This window comes from Pygoscelis adeliae, unplaced genomic scaffold, assembly GCF_000699105.1.
Source record: "Pygoscelis adeliae isolate BGI_AS28 unplaced genomic scaffold, ASM69910v1 Scaffold96, whole genome shotgun sequence".
Lineage (NCBI taxonomy): Eukaryota > Metazoa > Chordata > Aves > Sphenisciformes > Spheniscidae > Pygoscelis > Pygoscelis adeliae.
Window position 1 is genome coordinate 2,822,386 of NW_008824935.1, and position 7,877 is coordinate 2,830,262.

Consider the following 7,877-nt stretch of genomic DNA (forward strand, 5'->3'; position numbering starts at 1 on the left):
CTGCTGAACTTCTCGATCTGTCACAAACACATGCTTAAAATACTGTCATTCGGGATCTGCCTGGTTTAATAGTTACCCCTGGGAAAAGGGCTTTGTCCTGAAATTTTCACAATACTTGTTTTCCTTCTTTGCATTACAACACCATTTCCTTTCCAGGAACTGAGAAATGCCAGCAGCTCAGGTGTTGACCCTGCAGAGAGGTCAGTTGACCCTGCAGATACTTCCATAGCCTGGAGCTGTGTTAAAATAATCATGCATGTGTACACCACTTTGAAAGTTCATCTTCCACAGCAGCCTTGACTGTGATGTTTTGTCCCATTTTCCTTCTTTCCTTGAAGACAGCCAAAGGACAGTCAATATAAGCATGTGTCACCAGATTATCCACCACCACAAGCACTGGGCATGCTCTGAGGAGCACGCTGCAATCACATTGCCGGACATGTTTGCAGACTTGCAGCAATAAGGGTAGGGAAATCTAATCTCAAGGGTGGCTTTTGGTCTGATCATAGTTATAATAATCTTAGAATAATAATAATATAATGTATTATATATGTAGTTTCTTCATTCAAAAGGTGATGTACTTTTTTAGCTTCAGTAAGTAGTTGATTTAATAAGAGTTATTGCACCTTGTTAGCCTGTCAGGACTTAACACTATCAATACTAACACCAGGCTTCTAATACTACTCATTACTAACACTATATCAACATGAACTGAATGTTACTGCCACAAACTAAATTAATTTTCTTCCTGTAAGTTTCTCACATGAAGTTACGGCACAAAAACTGTTCTACATTTTACAAATTATTATTTTACATCACTAGTTATTACATGAGTAAACCCATTACATTCCGTGGAGTAAGATTTTTCTCCTGAATAATAGTTCTAGTATTTACCATATGTAGAATGCATTTCCACCTCTCTGATTTCAGCTGCAGATTTATTGACATAAGGGCACTGTGTTTAGAGTGAGGCTGTTTGTTCCTCCTGAGAGGTAACACTGGAAGACCAAAATAACCTTAGTTAGCATGGAATTTTTTTTTTTTTTGTCCTGTTGTCTGTGACATTGTCTCCTTTCCAACTGAAAAAGCTCTAAATTCTGTCTTGTGGAAAAAGTCTTGGAAGTTGAAATTTTATTTTAAAAACCTTGAGATGTGAAATGGACTTTTCAGAAAACCTGTCATATAGCACTTCCCTGTGGTATTTCTAGCAATAGAACTTCTTTTGCCAAATAAAATGTAATGTGAAAATTGTAGTTACAGGTTTTTTATTTCAGAACTACCATATTTCTTAGAATCATTAATGTTAAATACCACCAATGAAGAAATTGAGAGGATGTAGAAGGAATCTATCTCTGATTTGCTTACTTTGTGGATCTGACAGCTGTTTATCTGTAGGAATTGCTACATTCACCCTCTAAGATGAGGTCAGTACCCCTGTCATCTGTGTGAGCCCCCAGGGGTCTAAAAAATGGATGTAGCATCCTATATATATATATCCATCCCCTACCAGTTGTCCAGTCAACAGTTCCTATAAACAAGTCTGTTCATTAAATATTAGATTTATTAAAACATGCTGTATGATCATCTGAAGAAGACCATGTGTAATTGCATGTTGTTAATACCTTAAGCTTGTGTAAGTTGTCACTAATTCTGCGGGCACTGTGCAGATGGAGAGCAGAAACATGTGAGGGCTCATCTTGGAGGCTTTCTTAAGGAAAGGGTCAAAGTCATTTGAAGGAGAATTTTGCTTCAGCACATACAGGAATCAATCCTCCCTCCCCCTCAACCTCTGCTGCAGCAGAGCAGATGGCCTGCACCCGTGGCAGCAGTGTCCCTTCAGGTACCAGGCTTCCTGCTCCTGGTTTTGAACACTTGGTCCAAATTATTGCCAGCCAGCAAGATTGGGACATTTCTGAAAACTAAATCAGACTTCTCCATGTGCTGAAATTGTAATCAGACCTTCGTTTCTACAAGACTCTTTAGTACTTCTGGACTTTACGTTCTCCTTTATTAAGTGAATGGAATGTGAAAGTATTTCCATTTGAAAGGATGTGGGGAGTTACTGTTGTCCCTTCAGCTCTGAGTGAGCTAATGAATGTGTTCATGATAATAATTAAGTATGTAGAGAAGGTTTGAACCATGTGTAAATAATCATTTGGATAGCTTTATAGGTTTGGGTTGTTTTTTTTTTTAAAAAAAAGGAAAGTAAAACAAGCCCTGAAACAAAAATGTGTTTCTGTTACAATCCCAATCACTTTTATCTGTTTGCATGTCAAGGGAAATCTTTAAATACATATAGGCAGAATCTCTCTTTTAGACAAGAATTTAAGCATTTAAAGATAAGCAATGTGTTCAAAGGCAAATAAATTTGAGCCTGAGCCCATATGACAAAGCCACCCACCATATTGGGGCTTGATATACTTTAAAATGCAATTTGTTCTTCAATGCATTCAGTAAATAGCTCATGTTAACAGACATGACTTGTCAAGACACCTGTCTTTTCTAAAACTCACCCATTCTGTGAGCATTTTTTCATTTCTTTAGTAACACTCATCATCTTTGATTTCTTTAACAATGCAGTGTTATCTAAGGATCGGATTCTTCTCCTATTAAACAAGAAATTTCCTGTTAGCTTTCCTAAAGAAAGCAGATTCGAGATATAGTAAGCAAAACCTGTGTGTTTGTTCCTTGTTAAAGAAATAGTCTGGAAATACTGTACTCCTAGAAAAAGACATAGAAAAATTGCATGCTTTTTCTATGACTGTGATAAACTATCCAATTAATTTGTGTGTTCGTCAGTAACAGCTTTATGAAATTATATTGTAGCATTTACCTTGCTATTTTTTATCTCAAAGTTACAAAACTAGTTTGTTGCGTGTGTTAACTACTAAGCAAGGCTTTTTTAAAAGAAAGGAGATAAAAATGTAAATATATGGGGGTGTTTAGCTTTTTTCTTTTTCTTTTTTTTTTTCTTTAAAGAAGATTAAAGCCTTAAAAGCAAAATCCTGTAACAGTTTCTGCCTGGAGAAATCTTGATGACAGTATATATGCTTCTACTGTAGAGGCCCAAAATAGAGTTTGGGAATAATCCTTTGAGACCTAATTTTGATGCATAATGATCTGGTTACACTCCGTCCTGAAACCTGAGAAGTCCTGGACATTGTTCCTGCCCCTTCTCACTTACCGACATAACTTTAGGCAAATTACCTCTCTTGTCTCAATATTCTCCCTCCCTTTAGATGTTATATAGTGCTAAAACAAAAGCTCTATTTCAGTACATACATACTGGTTAAAGTGGTCAGGTTTAAATAGGATACAAAAGCTCTTAACTTTAATCTTCAGCAATAAAACATCAGTACAATCATTATTCCTTTGCATTTTTTGTTCAGTTAGGCTCTGTTGTAATTATTAAGGGTTGGTGTTAAACCAGCTGGTTTTTCTGGATGCTGGTTTTAGTTGTGGGTGACGGGAACGTGAAGACACCCAAGAGACACCCGGGGTGAAAAGCACTTTGTGCCAGAAGTGCTGTGGAGGTGTCAGTGTTCTGTTGCATGGGGTTACCTGGCAGCTATACCTGTTGCTGTGAGCATTACCGTTGTACATGGCCTACAGTTTGGCTTTGAGGGGGCAGTAGCCATTTAACTAAAACATCTGATTTTTTTTTTTTTCTTCCCCAAATGCTGTCACTGTTCGATGCCAGTCCCTCCACATTAAGGGAAGCGCCCAGCGTGTTCCCTTTTAGAAGACATCATTCGGAGCAATAGCAAATGCTGAAAAACCTCTCTGTGCATGTAATCTCTCTCTCTTTTTCTGCAATATTTTTTCCCTTTTTTTGTTTGTTGTGAGAATTCTGTAAGTACTTACAACATAGAGGATAAGGAATGGAAGTGGGACATTTTGCTACACAGGGTAGTTCTGCCTGTTGCAGTTAGTGCTCCACACTGAACCCTTCTCATTTATGCTGAAACCATTTTAGTATGAAATGAGACCTGCCATGTTCCAGCCTTTGTTATTTGGTGTACAGGGTCTTTTTCCTCCAATCTTGTGCCCTTTGAGCGTTGCTATGTGTCGCTTTCTTATCTTTTAACTTGTGACTTATAATACATACTTAAGAGATACTACATGATTAACAGTGTTAAATGTGGTTCTAGACAGTTCATTTAAACATCCATTTTGCAAGTATTTGTGAATTTTGTGCAGTTTTGCATGCCAAATACTTCTGACTTTTGTAACACTTCTCTAAGAGCTTGGAGTTCAGCCTGCAAGTCTTTTCAATCTTTGAAATTGTAGGCAATATGTTTGTATATACGTATGAGTCTAAAAAAACAATTATATGCTATTGTTTTCCAAATAACTAGAGTTACTCTTGGCTGCAATGAAAAGAAGTAGTGGCATTACTGGGTATAGTTTTGAGACGAAATTAGTTATAAATTTACCAGTTCTCAAGTACCATCATATAAAGCCTAAACTCAGTGTGCTGCATTCACAGTGTTCTCCACGAACACTTGGAAATTATCATGAGCCTTTCTTACTCCTTCTTTTGAAAATGAAAGTTAAAGAAATGTATTAAAAAAAAGATAAACTGAATAATATAAAGGGCTGAAGGACTCAAAATCAAAACAGGGAACAGAATGTACGTTACATAAAGAAGCAGCTTTTACTGAAGAAACGATAACCCTCTGTGACTACCTGGTAGAAATACTGTGAGAAGAAATTGTTGTTTATATTGGAACTTGCTTATAGACTGACTACAGCAAATCCACTTAATTTTCATTAGAACTCCTCTGCTAAGAATAGAAATGCCAGGATTGGGCACTATGCAGTATCCTAATGGTATTTTCTAGAATCTATCCTATACCACTGTAAGACTTTTTAAGATATATTTAAAGGCCAGTTTTGTTTGGGATGCTCATATTTTCTAAAGTATGTCTTGAAAGCACTAGTTGGCGGTATCACACAAATGTTGGGGGTACTCCCTGTTTTCTGATAGCATTTAGTGATCTCTGCTTTCCGGCTTGCAAACAATGAGAGAAGTTTGGGGAGAGTAGTGTAGCTCCCTTTCTAAGGAGATGTCTTCAGACAGTTAAATGAACGTCTCTAATGTGGCTGTTCAGTATCAGATAAATGGATTTTAATTTAAACATAAGACTATTGTTAGTGCTACTAGAAATGAGTGGTTCACAACCCTGGGTATGAGCCAGGACAGATGTGATCATCCGCTTCTGAGTCACCTGGGAAAGTTACTGCCTGGTTTTGTGCCTGTGGTCCACAGCAGCAATGTGGATCGTGCAAGACGTGGCAGTGTTTTGCTTGAGGACTGTGGAAAAGCATTGCTTATGTGTTTTTGTTGTGTAACAGTGAACAAGCTAGCTGAACTTGATGTAAACTGAGTGTAAAGCTCATGGGTGAATTAATTTCTCTTGTGACTTGGTCTGCTTTGATGAAAGGCTGGCGTCCAGTCATCTAGTGTCCAGTCATGCACTGTAATGCCAGATGCTACTCCAACGCCCCCAAACAAGTACTGCTGCCGACTGGCAAGGTGGGGACTCTACGCGGGCTGTAATGAGAGGTGAGGTAGAGGCAGAGTCACCGCTGGGGAGTCACTGCTCTTGGACATGCAGTTCATCACTGCAGTTCAACACTAAAGCAGGATGCAGTGCACGGGTTTGGCCAACTACTAGTCTTTAGTGATAAATGTGGAACAGCAGACTGGCAGGAGAGACAGTTTTGGGGGAACTGGCTAACGAACCTCTAACATTATCCAAGACAGACCAAGAAAACTACATTTCCCTGAGCTGTTCGAGCATCCTTTTCACACACAGAGATGCTGTTTGTGTGGAAATGCCATACATAATTGAGGCCTGCCATTTAATCTGGTGATTTCAGGATTGGTGTATTGCTTGTAGCTGTTTTCAAGTCAGTGCATTTCTGAAAAAGACACTATTTTGTTGTTGTGTTTTAACTATAAGTATTGTAAGTGAAAAATGGAATTTCATAACAGTATTAAATATAGAACTGAAGGTAATACAGTAAAATTAGTTTTAAGACTTTGTTGGTTAAAAAAAAAAAAATAGTGTCATGATATTGTGTTTATTTAGCCAAAACAAGAAGAGGATTTTTATCTGCTCTGTAAAATTACAGGTGCTTTTTCTGTGAAGAATTACACTTCAGATGAAAAAAAGAGCAGAAAAGAGCGGTATTGTAGACTGATTAGCGTATCAAGTGTGAACTGTGCACTGTCAGAACATCTTGTTCATTTCATATAAGCAGATAACTTTTTGGGAACTGTTGCCAGGAGAGTGGGATTTTAACTTTCTCACATCCAGGCTGCATACTTTAGCAAATTCTACAATCTGGATGATAACCAAAAGAACAGTTCTGTGTTGATATAGAACTATTTCCTATAACAATAACAACTTTTAAAAGATTTCCAGCAGCTTTGTAAAGTCAATATATTATTCAGGAGCTCAAAGTAGGAGTCTTTGGTAGGATTTCCAACTACTTGTTACGTATTCTCTGTGGAAGACAGTCTTTCTCTAGAGGGGCTGTGGTATTTTTTAGACATCAGAGTTCTGCTTAATGCATAAAAATAAACACAATTGACAACATAAAAATAAACATAGTTGATAACTATTTGGTACTTCTTATCTCTTTCTTGAAGGGGAACCTAGAGCCATTGCTTTTTTATTGTTCTTTGGCATAAATAAAAGGGGCAGCTTTGTGTATAAGTCAATGTTTATTTACTGAGAGCTCACTTAGAATAGAAAAGTAATGCCATTCTGGCCGTCACACAGATGTGTCTTCTTAGGGTGAAAACCCATTCTGACTATGAAGTTTTTGTAAGATGTTAATGTGTGAGGAGCTTAGGCTTTTTAGTGCATAAATGAATTTGCTAATGTCATGGGTTTTAGGCCTTGCTGCGCAGTGAAAGAAATTATCTTGATTCGTGGGTCTGTGCTCTGTAGTTTCCCGGGATATCCATCCATTGGCTTAATTTAAGACCATTTTCTAGGAATTCCCAAATCAATACTTTTTAATTTTACAACCCTCAAAAATAGGGTTTATTGCAGTGTTTGTAAAAGAATTTGAGACCATTATAGATTTGAGTTGTTCTCAGACTTTTAATTTTCTTTGTGTTATTGTTAAATACTGTACTGTTGCTTGGAGAACTCTCGTGTACAGAAGAGCATGCAACAGACCAAAGTTGGCATCTTTAGGCCATCGTAATGATTCAGGGTAGCTGAAATTCAGAGAATGACAAGTGTTAAATACATTTCAAAGTGTTATATGCACTGATGTAGTGAATACATAGATTCAGTTGGCAATGGATGACTGAATGTGGTCCCCTCCATATCTGATATTGTATTTTGCAGAGACAGAAGTGGCTCAAGGAATGCTTGTAAAATCTGTCTTTCATTAACAACTGTGTACTATTCTTCACTGCTGATTTATCCTCAGCTTTTGCTTAGTGCATAAAGAATACTGTGGAGGTGTTAGTGATACTTTTCAAAATAAAGCCTTGGGGAAAAAAGACCCAATGCACTCTGGAGGATTTTTTCCAAAGGTTTTCATTCTGAGATATATCAACTTCATTTTTTACTTCCTCTGCCATTAAATCTCATATGCAATTGAACAGGAGTTGGTTAAGAGGAACAACTTCCTTCCCTTGAACATTTTGCTGAAAGTGTATTAGTATCAAAGTGGATTATTAGAGCCTGAAGCTCAGATCTTGATCAGGAATTCTACAAAGTAATCAGTTCTGGATGGAGTTTTGTTCTGCTTGATAATATGTATTTGTAGTCAGCTTTCTTGCACTTGTGTCAGCACTTTCTGAGTGTATGGGGACCAGGGGATGCTGGGATTTTTTGGTGGATTTC

General features: G+C 37.5%; 1 protein-coding gene across 1 annotated transcript in view; it reads left to right on the top strand.

Annotated features, from left to right (window-relative positions):
- The window catches only part of LOC103918098 (protein kinase C epsilon type-like), a gene marked incomplete at its 3' end in the record, with an annotated part of 202,841 nt that overhangs the window by 181,170 nt on the left and 13,794 nt on the right, over positions 1–7,877 (top strand). The window lies entirely within an intron of this gene.